The sequence below is a fragment of the Athene cunicularia genome, assembly GCF_003259725.1.
Source record: "Athene cunicularia isolate RWA chromosome 1 unlocalized genomic scaffold, athCun1 chr1_part1, whole genome shotgun sequence".
In the NCBI taxonomy this organism is placed as follows: domain Eukaryota; kingdom Metazoa; phylum Chordata; class Aves; order Strigiformes; family Strigidae; genus Athene; species Athene cunicularia.
In genome coordinates this window covers 11780719-11806160 of record NW_020799091.1, presented here as the reverse complement: position 1 = coordinate 11806160, position 25442 = coordinate 11780719, and the positions used below count along the sequence as shown (strand labels likewise).

The window sequence follows — 25442 nt, the reverse complement described above, 5'->3', positions numbered from 1 at the left end:
TGCTCTTTTCAGTCTTTGTTATAAGTTTAATTTCTAGGGATGGAAGCTTTCTCACAGGTGTTACTTAAAGGACAGTGCCATTTCCTTTCAGAACAAGTCCATATGTAAATTATTCTAACTCTCAGAAGAGAATATGCCTTCCTTGTCATGGCAATATCAGAAACAAAAAGCAGAACATCACTGCAGTTTACTTACAGTGTGCTGGTGGAGAAACCACCTGCCTAGGCTCAGTCAATCAGGGTATCTCATAATACTTCACTGCAGTTTCATATGTAGTATTTCCTCCATGCTTTGGTTACATATCTTATGTTGCTAAACTTATTCTGGGGACGGTTTCTTTCTGAAGTTATGTTTTGGGGAAAATTTCTTCCTATCATCTTGCTTTTCTCTTTCATCTTACCTCCTTCTTCCCCTCTGGCTACAAACTCTGGAGGATTTAGTTTCAGCAAGGAAAAAAATCCCTTAATGGTCTTCATGTTCTTTTACTTCATGGCCTCAGCTGAGGCTGATAACAAGGTTTGTTTTCACTGGGCTGATTTTCTTCATATGGACATTTTTTCTGTAAAAAACTATTAAATAGATGCTTCAATTGACCTGCCAAAGAACTTTTAAAGTGTAACAAGTTTGAGGCACAGTTAAACTAGGTTAAAAATCAGTGATCTACAGCTGAAAGCTTAAACAACTAGAGCTCATTAACCCTCAAAGCTTAAAAAGCTTTCTAAGCTTCCATGAACTTTTAGTTACTTTTTAATACTAATTAAATCAGGACATTTTATGTTTCAGTTATGGATATTAGCCAAAGATGGATTGTATTCAGGCGTAAGTTATTGTGAATTAAGAACAAAAATTACTTTGAAAATCTGTCTTTATGAGTACACCTAAGTCCTACAATGACTGAGCGTTACAGGATCTTTGTAAGTCAGAAGGAAATTTTAATTCCAAATTCTGGAGGATTTCAATAATAAATATGGGAACACAAATCATGTATCATTTCTTATTGAAGAATAACTAATAGTTAAATTTGTCTGTGAGTCTATACCTCTGTTTGTCTCTGCACTTACAATTAGCAAGAAAGAAAATTAATTGCACATTATTTCTTACTCATCTTGTAACATTACGTGTGTTTACTATACAGTAATTGCATTAAAATTCTTGCCTTGCCTTCTAGACAAGTTCAGAGAACAAAAAGGAAGAATATTCCTCAACAATAAGAATATTATAAACATTTTGCTGAAGTGTGACAATTTTAGGAAATAGACTTGAGATCCTTACGATGTCACCAAGAATATCACTTTTTTATTCTGAGTGGATTTATTATCCATGAAAGATACCAGACTGATGATACTGAAGATGAAATTACTTTATTCATTGACATATATGCTTCAACACTGACCTGTAAAAGCTTCTCAAGGGGAGGAAAATAGTCAGATATTCACTTTTGGCTAGACACTATCATCTCTGATGAATGATGTCTTACTCTAGAAGGACTCCATTGGGACTAAATATAGTAAAAAGCAGTTGCTAATGTAGGGGTAGAAGAACTCTAACTACATCAGATAGACGAAGTCGTGAAGTTACAGAATGTGGACTTTGTGCACCCCATGAATTTCAAGGAAAATCAGTTTCATGACAGTCATTTATTCTGGCAGACATAGTCCAGAGAAGTCTCTTCACCCCATACAAGGTCAGTTTTTGGATTAAGTCTGGTTCAGATTTCAGAGTGAGGTACTTTCAGTGATCCTGACATCACTGACAATAGACTGGAGAAGCTGCAGGGAGGTAAATTCCATATGTCCCAGCTGCCACTGTAATCCCAAACTGCATTTATTTCTACAGTTATTATATCAGTCCTTCTCAACTGCATCTGCAATAAGAATAAGTGGCAGTAAAATGCCTGTGTATTTACATTAATTCTCCCAAAGACACTGACTGGAAAGGAGAAGCCATTATCAGTTCACTCATAAAGGCTTCATCTTTCCATAGCTCATTTTCAGAAAAAGTTGTTATGATTCTCTTTTTATGTAGAACACCATCTACGTTGCTGGTAGGAAAATCCATGCTGAATGAGGTGTGATTTCCGTGAATGTAAGGAAGAATCTAAGAAAACCATCAGATCAGGGGATTTTGGTTTTAAATAGTCGTCTTAAAAGGGATGACAAAATGTAGTCAGTTTGTATTAAGCTGAAATACACTCATTTTTCTGGAAAAAATACTCTGCTGTTGAAATTATTCTGCCTTTTATTCAAGCTAAAGGCAAATTTCAAAGCAAAAATGTAGTGATATATCTAGTATTTTAAAGAATAAAATTTTATCTTTACATAAATATTGAAGGTTGCAGGATGACATCTATGCAAGAAGCAAGGAGACAGATGGTTTGAACTTTTTGTCAATAAACAGTGTAGGAAATGAAATCCATGTCTTGATTTTAGATCGCTGTGTGAATTTGAATATATTTCACTCCTCCAATAAACATTTCTGGTTTAGTACCTACTTATATTCTAGGTCCATATGATAAAGAATACTGTGGTCAGCTCTAATGTCAGATGCACACAAATCTATTTACTCACAGTTTTGGGAATTTTTTGATATGACCAGGAAAGAGATCCTTTTTGACTCTCAGGTGGGAGACAAAGATTCTTCATAATGTTCTGTATAAATGCTCCTACAGGTGAAGTTTTCCAAAGCCTCCCTCTAGACCTTAAATGTCTCAGTACATCTCTGCGTGTGGTAATCTATTTATCTCCTAGTCAGCATATAAGGGGATTTCACCAAACAAGGGGAAAAGTAGAGTTGACTCACACTTCGTATCTATCTACCTTTTTGTAAAATCACTGTTTTCAAAATTATCTAGCTAAAAGCAAGAAAAAGCTTGATACGTGTCTGATGGGTATTTGCAAAAATTTTTGCTTTTCTTGTGAGTGCCAGCATTGATTTTCAATAATTCTTCACAACTGACCAAAAGCTTCAAATACCTTTTTTTTTTTTTTTTCCTTTTTTTTTTTTTTTTTTTTCCCCCCCTCCATTTAAGACTATTTCTGTCATATCATGTACACTTTCATGTGCTGTGCCTATGTCTTCAACACGGGCATGTTAATCTTCTTATTGACACATACAAATTAATAGTAGGGTTTCGGGTGTGGTCATGTCTTGTTCATGGACCAGTTTTATTATTTCCTTCTTGATAAACAGTCTCTCTTATTTATATGGAGAAGTATAAAGCCAGAAATGTCTCAAACCATCATATAAGGACAAGGAAAAATGAATTTTGCATCTGAAGAGGAGTAGCTCACCTGAGGATCAGGGATGTGGAAACTGCATCTGACAGTAGCAAAAACTACAAAGCAACAAGAAACAGCCTAGCTGGAGAGAAGGGAGAGACAGTGGCTGCCACATAGCTGTACCTGATACTTGATTACAATTTTTCAGTGCTTTTTTTTTTTTTTTTTTTTTTTTTAATGATAAACACACTACAGGTCAGGAGCATTCTGCCTTTAGGTCTGAAGAGGAAATTTGTTATCAGGGGCCCTGAAGGCACAGGGTTTACAGCTGGTTTTGGTGACTGTTTAATTCTCTTACCAGGTGCTTACAGGTGCTTTTGATAGGATGAGGCCAATCCTTACATGGTGATGCAAGAGTGAAAAGAGTAGGACTTTATCTAAAAGTCCAGTAAGATCCAGATAAATCACAACATAAGCAACTGGCCAAGTAAGTCTTACTGCCCTTCTACAATGACTCTCTTCAGCCATCTTTCTCTTGTCATCATACACCCAAAAGAGACCCAGCTGGCCTCTGGGATCTATGATTATACCTATGTGCATTTTGAATGGTCTGCAATGTTAATAATGACACCTTTCCTCTGTGTACTCTACACTGTAACTAAATAAAATGCAACACATCAAAACAATATAACTTTTTTATATTGTGGGCTGTCATAAACTTTTTTTCTAGCATGTTTGTCTAGTATGAACTCTTTGCTATTGTAATTTAGCTATAACATGGTCATATTTATTTTATTTCAACTGGCAATTGTATTTTCTTGTGAATAGTCAGCAGTCTTGATTCGTGTTACTTTTCCTGTCAGCTTTCCTACCATAATGATGAAGGGATGGTGCATTCTTCAAGATGATGGTTTAAACTTGTAAATATATAAACCTAGAAAAGGAGTCTGTATATATCTCAAACTGTTGACAATTTGCTTGATTCCTTTTCTTTTACTTTTAATGAAATATTCAGTAAATAACATTGCAGTTTCAAATTTCTCTTGTCCTTTGTGGTTTTGTTGTGTCTTCAGGTATCACTGCGACTGCTTCACAAATTTCTCATTGGAATGTAATGTTTTGGGTTTTTTTTTAAGTTAATGGGACATTTTTATTCTACTTGTAATAGTCTCACTAGATGTTAGTTTGTAATTTTCTCTGTAAGATCTCACTGTTCAGAAAAGGGTATCATGTCAGGGAAACGTGTTGATAACAATATGGAAGTTCTTCAGCTGATGTGTATGACTGGAATCATGTAGCAGTTTTTGACTTTTATATGAAAAAGTGCAAGGACTACTTGAAACTTTGTTAACTTTAAAGCTGTTTTAATGCTGCTGATTTTTTGTCTCTACTGAATCTCATGTAGAGATACAGGGATTAGCTCATGGACATGTGGTTGACTTACACGCTTCAGCTTGGTTTCATTACATCCTTTTTCAACACTAAAAGTGGTTTAAAGATTCAGCCAGTTTATTTTGCAACAGTAGTCATGCATTGGAAATTTCAGACAAAGGTAGAAGTTTCCCTATGATATGCATATAAGAATTTCTTCTATAAAATAATTTCAAACTAAAAGATGTATCTTTCTAAACTCAGGCAAACTCTGTACATGCAGAAGCATGAGGATCTTGAACAGCTAATACACGTTACACTTTCACATGTACACAGCCTTTTGTGTAATCTACTAATTCATTGGGAACAGTAAAATGAGGTAGCAATGAATTCCACTGGCTAATTAGAGATTCCTCATTTTTATCATTGCCTTTGAATATCTTTTGCCTAGCTCTCATATGAAAAGCTAAATAGGAGCAGTTGTATGACCTTCAGTATATCATTATTTAATATATGTATGGGTAACACATTGCTTATTATTACTTGTTCCCAAAAACTAAGGAGTGCACATACATAAATATTATTTCATTAAAATCTTTGTCCTGCTGATGTCTACCTATTTTTTTTCCCTAGATTATTTATCTTTTCTCTATATCTTGAATGATCAGAAATATAAGTAGTATTTTACATGAGAAAAAATATCTTGTCATTTTTCTTCTTGCTTAATTAAATATTGTACAAGTGTGAGTAATTTAATATGCAACTTATACATCTCGAAGCATCCTATTTTCAACCTACTAAAATGACGAAACGCCCAGTCAATGGGACCAGATACACAAATAAGAGGAATAATGTCTATCTTGCTACAACAGAAGTTTTTAATCACCTTACATATGTAGAGACTGCCCTCAACAGGAGATAATCGCTAAGAAACACAATTTTAGCATGTAATATTTTAGTTCTCAGAGAAGGTTAGACATGAAAATTTCAGTTAATGAAACAGTCTGTTCATTTTCTTAGGTAACGAGGTTCTTTTTAATGTGTGTACATGCTAATTAGTAAAATACCAACTGTTTTGCACATGATGTTTTTCTTTCATCATCCCTTAGTAACGTTAGACTTTCCAAGTTATAAGGGATAAATTTACACAGAGACAGCTATATCATTACTTTTATAACTCTATATCTTTCAAATCAACACAAAAAATGAAGGCATTTGCGTCTGTTTTCCCTTATATCAACACAATGCTATGGAAATAATGTTTGGAAAAGCCAACAGGAGGTAATGGGAAATGATTTTATTGTTTTGGTCATTCCTCTCTTCTATACCATCCTTCAAAGGATTTGCTGGAAAGAAATGTTATGATAAATTCAACATTTCTAGTAAATTTTTTCAAGGTATTTATTACTACTTCCCTTTGATAAAGTTTATATTTTTTCACATCTTTGTTCTACAGTGTGATGCATTTTATGACAAGTTGTCGGCCGTTTCTGGTTTTCTGTTTCTATAGGGTTCAGCAAAGTTATGCTTGTAATGTTGTCAGAATAATTTGTAATACATTAGTGCTGAAGAGCCCAAAACACTGACTGGCTCCATACTATGCAAGACGCTGCAAAACACACAAAAAAGGCATAGATCTATGTGCTTTGAAGGAAATAGGAAAAGGGTAGGTGAGTTGAAATATTACCGCTATATTAAGTCCATGTTTTCTCATGTAACAAGGCACTTGAGGTTAATTGTCAAAGGGAAAAAAAAAAAAAAAAAAAAAAAAAAAAAAAAAAAAAAAAAAAAAGTGGTATTAAAAGGAAGTATTCAGGGATTATTTGATTTTCAGGCAAGAACACAATTACTTCAGCCTTGCCAAGTACTCCAAGAAAATGCACATGTTCTGTATGGGTGCACTACAGTTCCTGCTCAACACACCTGATATGATCAGACCCTACAGCATTCTCACTGTCTTTCCATACTATTTTGACATGTTTGATTTCAATACAATATCATGAATACAATTTGTGATAAAGGTTGTCCTTCTGAACAGAAATCACAAAGGAAATTACTCTCTTTTTTTTTTTTTCTGTCTAAAGTTGAGGCAGTACAACAAATAATACCAGCCTGAAGCAGAGTAAAGTGTTTGTCTTCACTGAAGAGATAGAGCAGGCATGCAGTCTTTCTGCAGCTGTAGTTAAAAAACACATATTCTCTGTCCAGAAAGCCAAAACTCTCCTTGCGCTATCTCCCAGAATGATCCTGTTATCAAAGTGATCAAGAGGGCTATTAAATACAAAGCACATGCATTCTTCCAGAAGCAAATACTAAAACCTGGGAGACCTTATTCCTTGCTGAGTGACTAAACTAGGCTAAGTTCACCCTTCATCATTTTTCCTTCTTTTCTTCCACGAAAATTGTATTCTTTGCTTTACAGGATGGAATGGTACAGATGGAGTAGGTTTTCTTCCCTCCCTAAACCTATGACATGGTGATTAGTTCACACTTTGATAAATTAAACTTTTGAGTTTGACCCTCCTCAGGTTGATAAACCTGAAACTGGATTTTCATCTTCATCGGTGTGTTTTCTAACATCCAGTTCATTATCTATAAGTCAGTTAGCTGTATTAAGTTGGTTTAAGTCACTCTAATTGCTTAACTGCTTATTAAAGCAAAATCATCTTTGCATTTAGGTATATTCAAACCTATATTCAAAGATATCTTCAAGCAAATTGACAACTCTTCTGTACAGAATATAGATCATCAAAAAACATAGCCTCCAGACATGTTCTGGATATGTTCTTAAACCAAACTGTTGATGTCTTTATTTCAAAAATTGTTACTCAAGTAAGAACACTCCACGGAAAATGTAGACATCAGCTAATCAGTGTTATTTTGCTACTTTTGATTTAGGTATATCAAGACTATTCTTTTTATAGCTGTTAGAGTGCTTCAAAAATAGACTGAAAGTGATTTTGGTGGCATTATTCAGAGCAAAATCTACAGTCTGAACTCAGGGTTCAAGTCCTGTAGTCTTGTACCTAGCATCCCTTCTCACTTTGGGATAGTAAATATTCTCTACAGTGTTCCAAGATTTTTGTGGTGTATATTTCATTGTCTTTCAAAAATACAAGAGAATATATAGACTATTTAGAAAGATATTTCTTTCTAGGGATTTAAATATCTGAGAAAAGGGGCAGAAGAGCAAAATTAATAAAGTTATTCCACTGACAGCTATATTAGCTATTCATGTATCTTATATCAGCAGAAATCTGAGGGAGAAACTGAAATCTTAAAGACATTTTTGGAGAAAGAGCATAGAGGGATTAAGCGTAAACTCTTTAGAAGCCACGATTCTTCTTTAATGCAAATATATTAATAATGAGAACAAAGGAAAGGAAATTGAAAATTATTTTCTAGGTTGAGCACATGATATCAGTGCTATAGCTCTCTGATATTTCCACATTTCCCAGCAATCTGGGATGAAGGAGATTTCTTTTTTGCTTTGCCATTTCTACCAAGGAAAGCTGGTTTGCCTCTGTCTCCTCTCAGCTGAGTGGTAGTGGTAGCATGCTTTTCTTCATTATTCCTTTTCTTAAATTTGAATTCTGGCCAAGGAGAAAGGAAGGAGAGCAGTGGCATTTTGCTCAGTATCCTACCCTCTTGCACCTTTACTCTGTCAGCCTCACTACCTGACGATATATGCATCTCTGAAAGGAAAATGATCTAATCCACAGTGCACCATGCAGAGAGTTGGCAGGTAAATAAACTACTGACAGATTTCTAATGTTCTTTTATGTGCTAGATTCTTTGTACTACAGTCTTAAAGCTCTGGAAATGGACCATTGTCATCGAGTGCTTCATTGCAGAACTCCTTTGTTAACATTTTTTATGTTTTATAAGACGAAGTGATATGCTATGCTGAGCAAACATTGATGAGTTATCCACCAGTAATCTGTTTTCCCCAACAAAAGAGTGTTTAAAGATCTCTCTTATGGCACTCTGTTCATGGATTTCCTTGGGTTTGAATCCATACAGCTGAAATAAGAGAAAAATAGAAAGATTTCTAGTCAGACAAATTCTAACATAGCAGTATTCTTCTGTATCACTTACTAGGGTTTTGGGAGGTTATATTATGTTTATGTATTTTGTGTACAATGTTTGAAATACTATATAGGTTCAGAAGAACTGAAAAAGTCTCTTTCCAAATTGCCTTTCTTCCTGGGCCGATGAGATAGTCTAAACTGAAAAGCAACTCCTGATTCTTATTGGGTACCAGTTTTTATAGATTTAGACTTTTAAATCAGAAGAGTCCATTTTTAACACGTGGTTTGATAGCATGGTTCACAGAACATGCAGTTATGCATAGCATAGCCCTTTTCACAGTTAAATGATTGTATGACTTGGTAGTAAAAATTTACACCGGTTTAACCTGATTGAATTCTCTAATCAATGGTGAAAACTATTGAGAACTACCTTGCAATCTCTGGATTTTTGTTCATGGAAAAAGACTAAGGATAAAAAGCTTTAAGGGTAACAGAAGGATCTGATATATAGCTTTATAACTGTCCATACTGAAACACACTACTTGCTGGATTTTTCTGAGCAATCCATACTGCTTCAGATCAGTGTCTGGTTCTTTTTGACTATTTCCTTCAGTGTTTCAATATCAGTAAACTTTCTTCACTATGTTATTTTCTCCTGTGAATCACTGTTAAAAATACATCTAAACATAGCTGGAAGATATTTCCTTATTCTTCACCTTAATATTTCTGAAAAAAAAACCATTCATAGCACATCTTCCATAGTATTGCCACCATGGTTTACATCTATAGTCAAATAACAATTAATAACAGCCATGAACTTTGGCTGTTTTTCTCTTACTTCTTCCCCATTTTCCTTACAGACTCTTTCTTTGAAGCCATTAATAGAGATGTTGCTGGATGAATTGTCTCCTTTCCCATTCTTTTCTGTTTTGCAGTCTATTCCATCTAACAATGAAGCAGTTATTACCTGGTGTCTTACAGAACTCCAATAGTCCACAGGCCACAAGTTGTAAGACACTGCACCAAGTTCTTAAAAAAATGTGTCAATTTCTAACCCATTAGCAATTATCTTTAAGAACTTCCACAGGAACAGAGAAGGTGGACAAGTGCATGGTTCCTTGCGGAGGAAACCTTTGTGAACAGAACAGTATACATATTAATTCTGAAGCACATAAATATACCAGGGAAAGTACTGAATAATTGTAAGCATTTAACAAGTAACAAGGTGTTAATAGAATAAACATATTGCCAGACATTTGTATCAAAGCATATTTTCAGACTTAATCAGCCTGTATGACGTGGTAACTGACATAGAAAATCCAGAATTTAGAACCTTTTTAAAATCCAATAAACATTTTACATTGACTTTACAATGACCACATTACAACACAGTGGTTATAGACCAATTGGAAAAAATAATAATAATTAAAAAAAATGTAGTACTTATTTACAAATTTTGAAGGAGGAATCAAGAGTCCTAAACCATATACCATTCAATACTTTATTAATAAATAATTTTTGTTGTAAGTGGAATCTTGGAATAAATCAATGAGTGTGGGAATGGGAGAGGCAGTGCTGGATTCTTTTCTTGGAAGGGATCATTAAGCACCACTGAGAAACATCAGAGATGATTTCTTAGTTTTGTTTCCTCTTGCAGCAGACGTCAGGAAGCAGTGTCAAGTTTTAACGTGTTACAAAACATACAGAAGATTAGAGGCCAAGAAATAACAGCAAATAAAACTATGAGCTTTAGAAAACTAAGAGAAAGAAATAGCTGGTGTTGTCAACAGACAAGTTTTGTTCAACTGAGGAAGGACATGCTGAGAATTTACCGTTTATGAACATGCTCAGAATTAGCCATTTATGGACAAATTTTCTGTTTATGAGGATTTATGAAGGTTTCTTGTTCTACATGTCTTTTGAAGACAGAATGAGAAATAATCATCCTAATTTTTAACAGTAGAGATCTTTTTTGGAGGGACTTTCCATCTAAGAGTACAGTTGATCACTAACTAATGGAGGCTGTAAAATTCTCATCATTAAAATGAGCACAGATTACACAGACACCTGACTAGGACAATCTGGATGTACTTTGTTCTGCCAAAGGATGGGAGCTGGGACCACAGGACTTCTCGAAGTCATTTTATCAACCTGTGATTTATGTGTTTCACCCATCAGAAAGACAATTTATTTTAAAACTTTGTTAACTCCCTCTGAATAGCTAAAATGAGTGGTGTCTGCTTGTCCCATATGTATTTATTTAGAATAAAACCACTTACAGTTTCTGTCAGATTGTAAATAGGGGAGATTAGAAGGCTCTCTATTTTACTATTTATTTTCACCATGTTGCTGAGATGTTGCTATAATTCATCACTTTTTAATGGAATGCCATTTATAAGAAAGACTAAATGTTACTGCAGAGTTGAACCAGTGCCTACTGCAAATACATTTTCCCTCAACAAACATGTTAGATACCTTATAAAAAAAAAAAAAAAAAAAAAAAAAAAAAAAAAAAAAAAAATAGTTACCGTTATTAGTGCTCAACTGGGTAAACAACAACAAGGTTTGGATAATATTTTTCTGAAAGAAACTTTACAACACCACTTTATTTTGGAGATTTTTCAACCATTCATCATACTGGAATATGCTGTAATTTGCATCTAGTTTTGTAAAACACAAAAGCTGCTAGGTCATCTGGTTTTATATCTGTGTGCCATTTCTGGGAATTAAATGAATAATTAGACAAAATTAAATTGTATTCATTTAAAGATTAGATGTGTAGTCTGTTTATTTGACCTGATTATAACACCCTGATATATTAGCTGCAAACATGATTGAACTTCTCATACTTAGCTAATTAAGACTGCAGTTTTCCACTTATATTTCACAAAGATTTATTGTGCTTATTCCAAAATGGTAATTTTTTTTTTTCATATTGCATTAAAGATGTAAGTCTATTGTTGTGAGAGATGACTTGTAACTCTCTGAAACAGGGCCTGAGAGAAACAGGCACGTGAGGAAAAACAGCCTGAGAGAGATAAGGGATGGGGGAGGAGTTGAGGCCCTCCAATCTGAGGAATGTCTCAAACATTCGCAAGTAATAGAACTATAGCCATGGTGTGGATAATGTGGAGTTTGGAGCTGATAAGGCTGCCTGGATAGCATAGGATGCAGCTGGAGAAGGGAGCCCTGTGAAGGAAGGATGGTTCTGCTCTGGTGCATCTTGTTAAAGTTTCAAGGGCCATCTGTCTGGTGAATGACCTTTGCTTCATTATATATGAAATGCACATTAAAGTTGACACCCCTGAATACTAATAAAGATTAACAAGATCACGCTAATTACATCATCCCATGAAGCACCTTACTCCTCCCCATACATGGGATATGTAGGTATGTGGGTTGACCTAGGGAACATACCCAAGGAAAGTGGGTATAAATCGAGGGTGGGGCAAGGAGTGAAATAGAGAAAGAAAAAAGAATACGTGAAGAAGTGAATAAGACAGATGTGTCCCTGATGAACTTGGATGGAACCAACACAGGAATCTGGACCAGTGATCTCTACTTCTGTATTCTCTCTCATTCCTTTTCTTTTTTCCTTTTTCTCTCACTACCATTAAGTAATGCAATGCATACTATCCTCCTTGCCATAACTTGTTATATACTTAGCCAATTATCGTGCATCCAATTAGTATATTGTGGGAAGTTAATAAATGTCTGGACTTTGAGACCTCTCTCAGGGTTGTCCACTCCATTGGGGATTAACAAACCTAAGTCACTTGTCTCCCTCATCTGAGCAGGACATGACAGTTGTCTAGTGTATATATATTTATTTTGAGCTAAGAGGAATATTCCTATGTACTTCTACTGACTACTTAACTCATTATTTGAATGTGAGTTGGAGTGTAGACATTGTTTTTAATTTCTAAATCCATCATTGCCTTGTCATTCAGATCTTTTCTGAAGATTTGTCTGTACTGTAGTAACTACAATTTGTTATATGATATGCAGTCAACTCAAATACTAATAAAAAAATACTTTGCATTTTCCTCTGGTTTCTTTAATGTGTCTTGCTCTTTGTTTTCTTTCTGGCTGTTTTTCAGCTCTGATGGGCAGGAACAATCTTATACTTTATAATTTATAGAATGTATTATAGACAGTAAGGCTATGATACATGATATTCAAGTGATCTTTCTCCAGTAGGAGCAATCTCTGAAGAGTATTGCATTGTCATTGCAACAATCTCTGAATAAGTATACTATTTTCAAATGAAGGGCTATAATCACAGAATCATAGAATCATGTAGCATTTCAGACTGGAAGGGACTTCAGTAGGTCTTTAGTCCAGCCTCCTGGTTAAATCCATGTGGACTGTTCCCATTTACCTTCTTCACCTTCATGTGTACAACAAGGGTTGTGAAGAAGACTAACTTCTTGATTTTTCCAGGGACCAAACAGGGACTGAGTAGACTGCAGCTCCACAGATTGTCCCTCCTGCCTTTTTTGGAGATGTAATGGCCTTTTCTGGGTGCAGTAATGGCCTTTTTCCAGGCACCAAGGACCTTGGACATTCTTCACAACCTTACAAAAATTACAGAAGTGGCCCAGCAATGACATTAGCCAAAGAAATTAGATTTCAACAGCTTAAAGGGCTTCAGCTCCAGATTAAGTCTCCTAAATTTAGGTATTAACAATAGGGGTCTCTATATACCCTAAATATTTAAACTTCTGTTCTAGAATCACTTTAAATCTTGCCTATGGGCAGGCAGCTGACTTGCTTCTTGGGTGCCATTAACTGTTTTGACTACTTATTCTGTTACCACAGTGGAAGTTTAGATATTTAGTTCACAAGTATAAACTTGAATATAAAAATAAATCTTGGACCAGATGATCCTTGAGGTCCCTTCCAACCTAGTATTCTTTGGTTCTATGATTCTCTTCAATTCATTGCAAATGGCATTCTACTGCTGGTGTCAATGAAAAGCAACAGAGGAATTAAGGTGTCATAGCAAATCGTTCTTAAGAAAATTTAAATAAATAAACTTGTTTGAGTAAAACATTTGTTTAAAAAGTGAATGCTTTGTTATTGATTATAAAATATATATCTTAAATTGCTTTGCTTAAAAAATAATTTTTCATTGGTCAAGGTTTTTGCATAAAGCACAGAAACATATTTAAAAGCATAATTTAAATTCTACTTGTAGGCATGAAAAACTCCACTCTACTCAAATACAGGGTCCTTGTATCTCAAAAAATATTATTAATAAATACATTGTTCGTTATGCTAGATATGTCTTTAACAGTTATCCTCTGTCTTCTATTCCCTTGCATAACAGCTTAGTATGGGGGTCTCCTTTCCCATCTGCAAATCAGGAGCGGTTTCATTACTACTTCCCACATTCAGTCATAATCTGTCCATGCAGCACTAATTTTACATCACCTTTGATATACATTCTAATCTTAAAGTCATATTCAATTGAAAAATAATTTTATATTGTATAGCTGGGAGAACCTCAGCACGTGGACCTCTGTGGGCTTAGTCATGTATAAACAAAATAGAAACCCGTCTATCACTCTCTCAGAGTTATAATCTAAATCATTGAGAGGGATAGGGAATTGTGTCTACATAACATATATAATCAGAGTAAATATGTTTGCCAAGGGCATAAAAACTAGTAATAAATCCTTCTTTCCAGGGAGCTGGAAGTCCACAAGGAAGACTGTAAGGTCAAAAACTGAGCATGTAATAAAATGAGCACTCAGGTAAAATAAGCAATAGAAAAATGATTTAGCTTTTTCATTAGTGTTCACAGTTTACAAACAGAAATTTACAGACTCTCATTTGAACCTTTTTCTACAGGGGTTGTGTTTCAAAATGAACTGCAAGCAGAATTTACCAGACTAAAAATAAACAGTATCAAGTTGACACTGATATTCACTTAGGATTAAAAAAAAATCCCAAACTGTATAAAACTGTATTGGTATTATGGGAGTGGAAGATAGCAAACGTGATGCCAGTTTTATCAATGGCGTCCATGAGGAGCTATGAACAATTAAGTCTTATGTCTGTAGTTATGTTATTGGTGAAAAAAAAAAGTATAAGAAAAATGGGATTAGTGGTTAAATGTGAAATTCATGGAAACAGTCTTCCCCCTATTTGAAAAGAGATATCATACTTGAGAAATTCATTAGTTTCTTTGTAGGAGTCAGCACACAGACATAAGAGAGATGGTTTATTCAGATTTCCAAAAGACATTTGACAAGGTTCTTCACTGGGTCTTATTCAAGAAAGTAAACTACTGTGGGATAAAAGAGAAGGCAACATGCCTTTTCAAAAGGAGAGAAGCAAAAGTAGAGGTAATGGTGGTTTTTTTTTTTTCCAGTGGTGAGTGGTTACTAATAACGGAGGAAAGTCCCACAGGGACCTGTGCTGGTGTCTGTGCTATTCATAAACACCCCAGTAAAAGGAAAGATGGTGAGGTGATAAAGTCTAATAACACTGAATGTGCACACAGAACAGTTCAATGCATACACATCTAAAGTAATGTCCTTACGGAAAAAATAATCCAATTTTTCCATACACATTCATGGCTCTAAGTGAACAATTAGAACTCAGGAAAGTGATCTTGACTTGTAACAAGCTGCTGTGTGAAAATATCAGCTCAGTGATCAGTAGCAAAGATAAACCAAACAAGTTTGGAGTGAATAGGAAAAGAACAGAGGTTTTTTTCAAACAAAAGACATCAGGTCCCACTATGCAAATCCATCTGCCCTCATCTTGAATAATACGTGCATATCTCTGACTTCCCTACTAAGGAAATGATATAGTATTTTTAGAAGGAAAAGCTACAGAGAAAAGTGACAGGAATTATTTACTTCCAGACAGCAAGGAACCATTCCCCATACAAGGAACTGCTAAAGCAAAGGACATTCTTCAGTCTGTTAAATTGACACAGGGAGGAAATGGGCAAGGAAATGAAAAAGAGATCTACAGAATCATGAGTATGAACGGGGAAAGATGTGTCACTGCCTCTTCAAGCATAATCATCAGAGAACGTCAGATTAAATTGGCAGTAGAGCTCTCTGGCACAAGTTACTTTGAATGTCAATAGGCACCAAAGGTCTTCCGAAAGCAACTTTAAATTGACAGAGAAATTCATAGGAAAATAATCCATTGAGGGATATTAAACACAAAGATACACTACCTTACACATAATGTTCATGATCTGCAAATTTCTGGGAGTGTATTGGAGATCATGCCAACAAAAACATTCCTATTTTCACTAGTCCTTTCCTCATACTTTCACCTACACATCTAGTATTAGGCATTGTCACAGATCAGGTACCAGATTTGAAGAGGTTTTGATTTGATGACTCTTCCACTACTTTTAACAGTTAGTGTATTTTCAAACATGATTTCCAACTGTTTGTGAAATAACATATTCTTCCACTTGTCTATCTGTTTCTAAGCTTCTCCTAGTTTTATTAACTCCCTAAAAGAAAACATAAAATCATTATTACTGAAATTTTTAGGTGATACTACAGAATGTTTTGATAAAAATAGGAAGTATTTACACATGCTGACTTGGATAAACAGAAAAAAAAAATAACAAGGAACTCCTAAATTATGAGAATCTGGATTTTAGAATAGGGTTTCAATAAAGTATTTGCCATTACTAATCCTTTTGTAGTACAATCAAAAGTTACAGTATAGTTAAAAAATACTTGATGAGATATCTTTGTCTCTTTATGCAGATGGTCAAACAACATCCATTGCCTTAAAGTGCTTGGATCAATGAGTAATTGGTTGTACACCCTCTGACTTTGGGGTCATGGTTCTGAGACTCATCACAAAGTCTAGATACAAATAGTCTACTGAATCATTCTAAATGCTTTCTCTGGTTTTTATGTCATACTTGTTGCCATGAGACTGATCACAGAGATAATGAAAAAAACACCCCTGCCTTCAGTCTGGGCACTTTATACAGAATCCTTACATTTCAGCACCCTCATTGATTCCCATATCCTTTGCTTTTTTACTTATCAGGTGGTTCATTAAAAATCCTCTTTGACCTAAAGATTTGAGAATCACACTGTCTTTGGTGTTGCAGTGTGTATCTCTGACTAAATAAATAAATCTCGGAATGTACCCCATCATAACTGCCTGTCAATCTCCAGACCTGAAATAACATTATCCTACTATAATTATGCCTGGAATTATTTTTTTATTGCACTTACTGCTTTCTTTTTATCTGTTTTCTTAAGTGATGGATTCAACTGTGCTCTTGATGTGCTTTTCTTCTTGAGTTTACTAATAGGACGTCAGATGACAGATAATTTCTGCTTTTACTTCATTACTTTAGCTGAAGTCTTTATTAATAAATTATCTGCAAGTCTTCCACATTTGTATTAGAATGTTTTTGTTGTTCCTCTGCATTGAAAACTGCTTTGATCTTTCCAGTGTGATTATCATGCCACCTTTCTGTTTTCTCCCATGAAATACACCTTCTCTATTTAGCACTCACCTAATATAACAAAAGATTCTTAAAAGGTCCAAGGACATTCACTATGAAAATCAGCCTGTGATGGAGCTTTTATACAAACAGAACACACAGTAAGACCAAATTAATTTGTGTTATATTCTTGGCATGAGAATAAACCTCTGTGAGACTGTATGCAAGCTGGAGCTAAATTATTTTATGCAATTACAATATACTGTAGCTACAAAGTTTAGAAAGGCCGAAGGATATTAGTACACCAAATACTTTTGCCATTTGAATGTAGCTTATGATGAAGATATAAATTAGTATAAAAGTAATTCTGGTTTTGAAAGGAATAGTCGTATGCTATTGATTTTTGTCAATCTTCATTCTAAGTGTCTTCTACTTTTGGTCTCTATGCAAACTGCTTTTCAGTACACTCTGCTGCTGCACTCATCATACTAAAATTAAGAGTTCCTCTCCTTCTTCACTGACCTGGGTGGATGCAGAATTGTTTCACATATTCTCACTCCTCTCTCTGGCTGCTACTGTGCAACAGATGTTTCCTCCTTTTTAAACATGTTATCGCAGAGGTGCTACCACCATCACTGATGGGCTCAGCCTTGGCCAGTGATGGATCTGTCTTGGAGCTGACTGGCATTGGCTCTACAGGCCATGGGGGAAGCTTCTAGCAGCTTCTCACAGAAGCCACCCCTGTTTCCCCTCTGCTACCAAAACCTTGCCACACAAACGCAATACACCAACTAAGGTAAAATGACATTTCTGTTCTTGGTATTATATTAATATTATAAAGTCAAAACCACTAGTGAAGTAACCCCTTTTTAAGAAATATTAAGCTTTGAGATTTGCTGGGTACAAAAAAGCATAGAGAATAGTAAGATAGCTCTTTTACTTATATCTTTTGATCATCAAGTAGAAATAGCTGTAGAACTATTCCTTGAATTCATTTTAGATTCCTTTTTTCAGTGTAAAAACAAAAATATAATAAACTGATGGTTACTAAAATGAGAATTACATGGCCAAAATTTTGTGTTTTGTTATTTCTTTTGTGTATAGAGTATATAAAGTGCTACTAATACCATCGGCTTTCCCTGTGCAAGGGTGAAAATGGATAAAAAAGGTGCAAGATAGTAAAGGAGCAAACACACTATTTTCAAGTAACATAGTATGTCATCTTCCGAAAATTATTCTGCAAATCATAATTCATGTATGATCCCTTGCTGTCTGATTTATGGTGCCATCATAACTACCAGTAAAGTGCCTGTCATCTCTCACAAGGTAAAAAAAAAAAAATCTAAAATTTAAAGTTTCAAAACAGTACATTATTTCCCTTCTTATTTCTAGGGGACAGAAAAAGTCAGAGCAACAATATTTCAATTGGAAAAGTCTTTTTAATAGGACAAACATATATGTATGAGTAAACATTTAGTTTATATAAAGTTCTAGAATCAAATACAAAACAGAATGTATAATTGTGACTCCACTTTTGTAGAAAAGGAAAATCTGTAATACTGACAAGCTGAATGCTTCTCAGTGTCCATTGCATATAAATCTTTCTGTTGTCTTCAGGAAGCATTTGAGTCAACTTTTATTGTGCAGTGTGCCATATAGAACTATAAACAGTTTTCTTAATAATCATGTATACACAGAAATACAGCTATTAACGTCCTTGGGTTTGATTATAAAAATGGCTATGTGCAGAAAGGTTTCTGCAAAGTGAATCTAATTGAATCTGAATTTATAGATTATATTTTACGTATGTTAAAATCACAGGGACAGTTTCTGGCTGAAATGCTTGAAGTTCATGACATGTACAAACATTTGATACTGAAGTGAGATTCAGAAATTTCTGAACTGTTTTACATGATTGCATAAAACTCTTATTTTCCACTTGTCTGGATGGATTTTGAGTCACACACTAAAACACTAAATGCCTGCCCTCAAGGCTGTGTCAATATTTTCTTCAGGAACTTCTGTTCTTCAAATGGCACAGGCCTAATGAGTAGTTATTAAAAATATTGGCATATTTGAAGGATTGACATAAATTTAAAGTGAACTCTCTTCCATTCATAAAAATAAAGACAAAAATTAGAGGGGAAAACTGAATAATACAATTACAAACCTATGCACTTGTAGGAGGGTCCATCTTCACTGACCTACATTCTATCTTAATAACTTCATCACTATAATAATGTCGGTTGCATCCTAGTAGGATGCTGTTCCCCTTAGGTTGTTTTTCTTTGTAGGATATACTCTTGAAAATGTTTCCCCAGTAACTATACCCTCAAGCAGAATACAAGTTACCTACTATCTGTATCAGTGATCAGTGAGAGAGCTGGCTTATCATCTTGAAATTTCTCTATTGCTTATTGTCCTTTTCCTCACATAACAGCATAACTTCTGTCTTTAAAAAAACCCAAACCAAACAACTAACCACCCTCTCAACTTGAAGGCAGAGTGAGTGGGATGGAGCCTATTAATGCATGAATTTAATCTCATTGGAGATTTTGAAATATTGGTTTTCTAAAATAATGTTTAATTACATAAGGCAGAGTGACATTGAGGGATGGATCTGTTCTGCAACCTGTGAACTGAATAGCCTCAGTGCACTCAGAGAACAGGTTTATCTTTGGCATGAACCACCTGATCATCTCCCTGAAACCTGCTGCATGATGCTTCTTCCTGACATTGGCTTTCAGAAATTTACTTAACCTCATGTATTTGGTCTTCACTTCATTGACCCTCTGATCAGCGTCTGCTTCTCAGAGAATCTTCATGTAGAAGGAGCATTAACAGCTTTATCAAAGATGCCATGTTATACAGCGTACCTGGTTTGCACCTCTCTCTTCCAAACTAGGCTAATCACAAAAAAAAAAAAAAAAAAAAAAAAAAAAAAAAAAAAAAAAAGCACTAAACTGCTTCAAAGATTTCATGCAAAGGCCTTAGAAATGATTAATTAACTTTATTGAATTAAGCTGTTATTTACTTTCCATGCTCATGTATTTATTATTGAATTTATCCACAGGGATCTGTAGAAAGGAAATGAGGGGACAGGACTGAGGAAAGAATAAGGAGTTGCAGATGAGGAAGTTTTTCAGATGTTTCCTCAATCATCATAACAGCAGCTAATATCAGCTGCCCTAACACACAACTCTGGAACCAAGGGGCCACAGAGTCCTTTACACTCTCCTTCCCTTAACTACATTGAATATCAAACTGTCTTCTTTGAGTATACATAGGCAAAGTCCAATTAAACTCCTTAGCACTTGGGAAACTCATCACCAAACCTCCTTTTCCTTCTGCTATTCAATGGTGATATCGGCTGTTCAGTGGTAACGTGAATATGCCATGAGCCACATCGAAGGCTTCTGTCATTTTCTGGGAAAATTGTCCTATAAAGTGATACCAATACATATAAATTTGTAGTCTCATGGTAAAATAGCTGGCAGTCGGTGCTGCTAACACACACCCGAAGAGAAGATATTGCCAGCAAGTGTCACTGATATCAATTCTGTTGATTTCTTTATGTTTCTGTGATTATAATTTTGGAGTTGAAGCTTATCTTTAAGTGTTTTCCTAGAAAACATTGTTGCAAGCAACAAGCATTTTTTCATATGAGAGATTAAGATCATAAATTCTTTAAAACATTTCAAGTTGATTACCTTCGGGCTTCAAAACTTCTATATGCTTCGCACATATTTTTGGCTAACCAGGTGCTCAGCAAGTACAATTACTGTTGCTGAAGATATTGCACATTTAGGGAAAAATTTTATCTATTGAAGTAAGCATCCATTTTCAGGTTCATTTTATAATCTGCGTTATTGCATGAAACTCTTCAATCCTTTTCTGGACACCCCAATGTATTAAATACAAAATTCTATCTGTCTTCCATTTAAAATATAAAAATGGTGAAAAAGAGAGCTCCCCCCCACACCCCAATTTAGAACGTTTCATAAGGAATACCAATTCCAAGAAAGAATTCCAAGAAGTTTCTGAAGAAGAAAAGTGGGATGGAGGTTCGGCTAGAAACAGAAGTTCTGCATCAGAGCACCCTGTAGTTCAATGCTTTTGGTACAGTTCAAGCTCCACCCTGTTTTAATGAAACAAACTCATTTCAGGTGAGTGACCTACCAATTGGTCTGACCTGCATATGGTCTCCACTTCACCCTGGTGAACAGCTGTTCCCTTATTGCTGCAGATGATTAAAATGCTGTAAATGACGGATAACTACTATAATATTAGTTATCATCTGTAAAAGGATTTAAAAAAAGAGAAGTCATCAAGTCTTAAGCCTGACCTTATGAACAACTCTCTCTGTGGTTTCGTTTAGATGAGGATTTACTGTAGGAAAACATGCAATTATCATAGTGCTTTTATAAAGGTCATCAGAGGAATAATTTCTATACTAATTCCTAGGAATAATTCTTAGTAAGTAAGGAGGCAGATTCAGGTTAAATATCAAAACAAGCAGTAAAGCTAGAGAAGGCTTAATAGTCAACAGGCTTTAAATGCTTATAATAACGACAAAAGGGCAGTAATTACCAATTAGAAGCTTAAGTGTCCACAGATTTTCATATATCTTATCAGTCTGTCATTAATCTTTCTGGAATGCTCATTGCAAAGAGTTAATATATTTTGTGTAAGTACTACAACAGGAAATTCTAACTTTAAACAGAAAGCATAACTACTACAGTTTTATCTGCATCAAAAGTTTAACAACTTAAAAACTTAAATACACCCCCATCCCTTTGAATGCACAGATTTAAGACTTTGGCAGAAATTTCTATGTGTCTTATTCAGTCTTGATTTCCTTTTTTTTTTTTTTTTTTTACAGGGTTTTTAAAGGCCTAAAAAGAGAGAAAACAACTTACCAATGTGGAGTTTTATGCTAAGGAGCCAATGGAATTATACAGCTGTGTTTAATCAAAATCTACATACTAACATCGGAGGACAGAACTTGACAGGACCTGCTAAGGAAGATACTGGTCTTGTTGCCTACTATTGCAGGCACTGTGTCACCCATCACTTTCATGTATCATGCAAATTTCATTATGTCCAGATTTTGTTTTCTTATAATTCAGTAAATACCATACTGCCATTGTTAATAGTAAAAGCTGCAGGCATTACACTAATTTTCCTTATACTAATTTTGCAAGGCATCAGGGATAGAGCCTATTCAACCTGTTATGAACTTGGTATGAAAATTTGCTGTGGGAATCAAGGAATGGGCACTTGGTAACTGCTGTCTCTTGTTACAGTGTGGAGTTTACGGGAGTTTAATAACTTTCGGAGGACTTGAAAATAAGGACCCAAGCTCAGAACCAAAGCCCTATGTCTACAGACAACTCACTGAGGGTCAGTTACCAGTCACTGCAGATGTACAACCTTGAGAGCTGAAAGAAATAAATGCACAAAACCCTTTAAGTCTGCACATACTACTCGTGAACATTTTAAGGTTCAGTGAAACAGAAAAAAAAAAAAAAGTCTTCTTTCTATTTATGAAACTTAGATTGCCCACTCAAAGAGCAACAGCACTACTGCATGGCTTAGCTGATCAATAATAGGAACCATTATGTGAGTTTATGTCATTAATTATACAAAACATCCATAGAATAAGAGAAGTATAGGTAGACTAAGCAGTGAACAACGATTGTTACTGGCCAAATATGTGACAATGATGTGGTTTAGACAATTATTAAAGAGTTAGAAAAATTATAAAATTAATTCCAAATTCCTACTCCAGTAGTTTTAGATGTGCTCCTCAAAGGTAAATCTGGGAAGATATGGAAGTGAAAAGATACACTCAATTTTAACTGGAGATTCTGAAGCATGGGTTTAATATTGAAAAAGAGTATATTTTAGGGAAAGACTTTCCCTTGGTGTAAGTGTTATCTGAGATGAAGCAAGCACAGATTTTTGCAACTCAGCTGTTTGAGGAGTGCAAAAAGAGGAATCTCATCTAAACTGTATGAAGATAAACAAAATATATTCTCCAAATTTACCAGAATAAGAGGAAGCATGTCTTACAGTACATCTGGAAAGCCTTGAAATATCACAGAAAATAATTTGGGGTATTTCTGATTTTGTTTATTTGTGTGTTTGTGGGGTGATTTTTGTTTTGTTGGTTTTGTAACAAACTTCCCCAAACAATAGCTGTACAGAGAGCTTGCCCACAAAATGATTTTCCTTAGGATATTACTCTTCCAAAATTGGGCAGAATAAATTATTCAAAAGACCCAGTAACAAATTTAAGGGACAATTTGAACTGAAATAATATGCATAATGGCTGAATGATGTTAATGTGTGTTAATAAATACAATTGCATTTAGGTTTTGAGGGAATTCAAAGGAAGGAATGTGAATAGTGAAGGAATAATGAATTGGCACTGATCAACAGGAAAAATTGATTGAATTTTTAGAGAAAACCCCTGTTAAAGGATTAAATATTTTCCTAATTTCTGTTTTACAGTGGAATGAAATATTGTACACCAGTCACATATAATTTATTCAATCATGAAACTGTCTCTGTGTCTTTTTTGTGGAAGACCTATTGTATGAGTCACTGTGAAGTGGACTAGACAACAGGATGTTAAAAAATAATCTGGTTTTGTTAAAGAGATTATTTATCTACATACAGAAATATCATTTATCTCTAATTACTATCACTCAGTGATGGGCAAAGCAAAGTTACAAAATTTCCTGATGCATTTGGAACTAAACCCAAGACTTCCTACAGTGTTGGACAATGCATTTCTTGATGCAAAGCCTAATATTTTATTATAATCTGGTTAGGAAATGCCTGTAGACATTTCCCATTTTAGTTAAAATGTTGGTGTATTCTTTCTCTAGGCATGACATTCCTGTAGATCCAACAATAACATACTGATTTTTCAAACTTTATTAGGTAATTTTAATTGTGAATATCTCCTTATATCCTATTACTTCTTCAAGAAAGACTGGGTTTTGTGTGCCCAGGAAACTGAACACAAATTTAATATCTGCTGAGATGCTTCACTAGTTGTTTATGTATTTTGCAGAACATGCTTTCTGAAGAATCCAAAATTAATAAATAAATGTGGACTAAATTAACCCTCAGTATAAATAAAAGATCTATGATTTTGTTCCCTCTTGACATTCTTATATTAATTAAATATTTTAATATTGTTGTGGCACTTTGATTTTCTTTTATATATTTAATGTGTCATTCAGAAAAACCATAAAGCCTAAACCCAAAGCAGAGTACAAAGTCACTTCTGTAAAGTATCAAAACGTTCAGGAAGTTAATGTCAGCTACTGAGGAAGCAAAAACTTTTCCAGTTTCAGTGTGTATTTCAGAGATGATTATGAATGGGTTTAAAAATGTCATCCTCTTCTCCATTAATGAGGATTCTGGGGTTGGAACTGTCAGAAATGGTGGCAGTCCTTCCCTTGTTCTTTTATTAACTTGTATCCTAGAGCAGACATCCTGACACTTTGTTTATTTAAGTATTGCAGGCTCCAGTTTCAATGTGTCTTAGATCTCATGAAACTGCACTTTGTATACAAGAGCTGAAATTTGTGCTACTGAAGTTGACTTAAAAGCAACCTATTCAAATGCTTCTTCTGACAGATGATGTTTCAACAGCCACAAGCAGTAAACAAATAAAACTATGAATGGAAAACTAAACCATCTTTCTATACCTAGACCAGTAAAAGTCTGAGTGGTTCATTTAGAAGTCATCAGAATGTCATTAGCATGGAAATAATCCCATGAATTTACCACTGCAATAACTTGCCTATGGTGAGAGTGAATTTGTGAAAGTCCTAAAATGTTTTGGCTTTCTATGTTGCATACAGTGACAGATTGTTCCATTGATTGTGTTGAAAACCAGTCTGGCATCCTCAAATGTCAAATGTTTTAAGTTGCTCACTGTTCTATTAACTTCAGATGCAATAGCAGCTGCAACAAGTAATTTACATGAATTTGATACATATCTGAACAGTAGATATGAATGAAAATATTGTTGTGTAAATATCTTCGTTCTTCTTGAAGTAATAACACAGACTAAATCTCAATATCACCTGTCAGACTTAACATCAGGTTAAGAACAGCGTTCATCATAAGATACAAAAAGACTGCTTTTCTCGGTATTCAGAAGTTAATTACAGAAACACAGAATCACTCAGGTTGGAAAAGACCCTTGAGATCATCGAGTCCAACCATCAGTCCTACTCTGCAAAGTCCCCCCCTACACCACATCCCCCAACATCTCATCTAAACGACCCTTAAACACATCCAGGGATGGTGACCTCACCCCCTCCCTGGGCAGCCTATTCCACTGTCTGA

The 25442-nt window shown here is 34.9% G+C and overlaps 1 long non-coding RNA gene across 1 annotated transcript; it reads left to right on the top strand.

The window, feature by feature from the left end:
* On the top strand, nt 1-25442 carry LOC113485127. Its single transcript, XR_003399359.1, has 3 exons — nt 1-11; nt 7033-7035; nt 25265-25442. It is a non-coding gene; the product is annotated as an uncharacterized LOC113485127 (long non-coding RNA).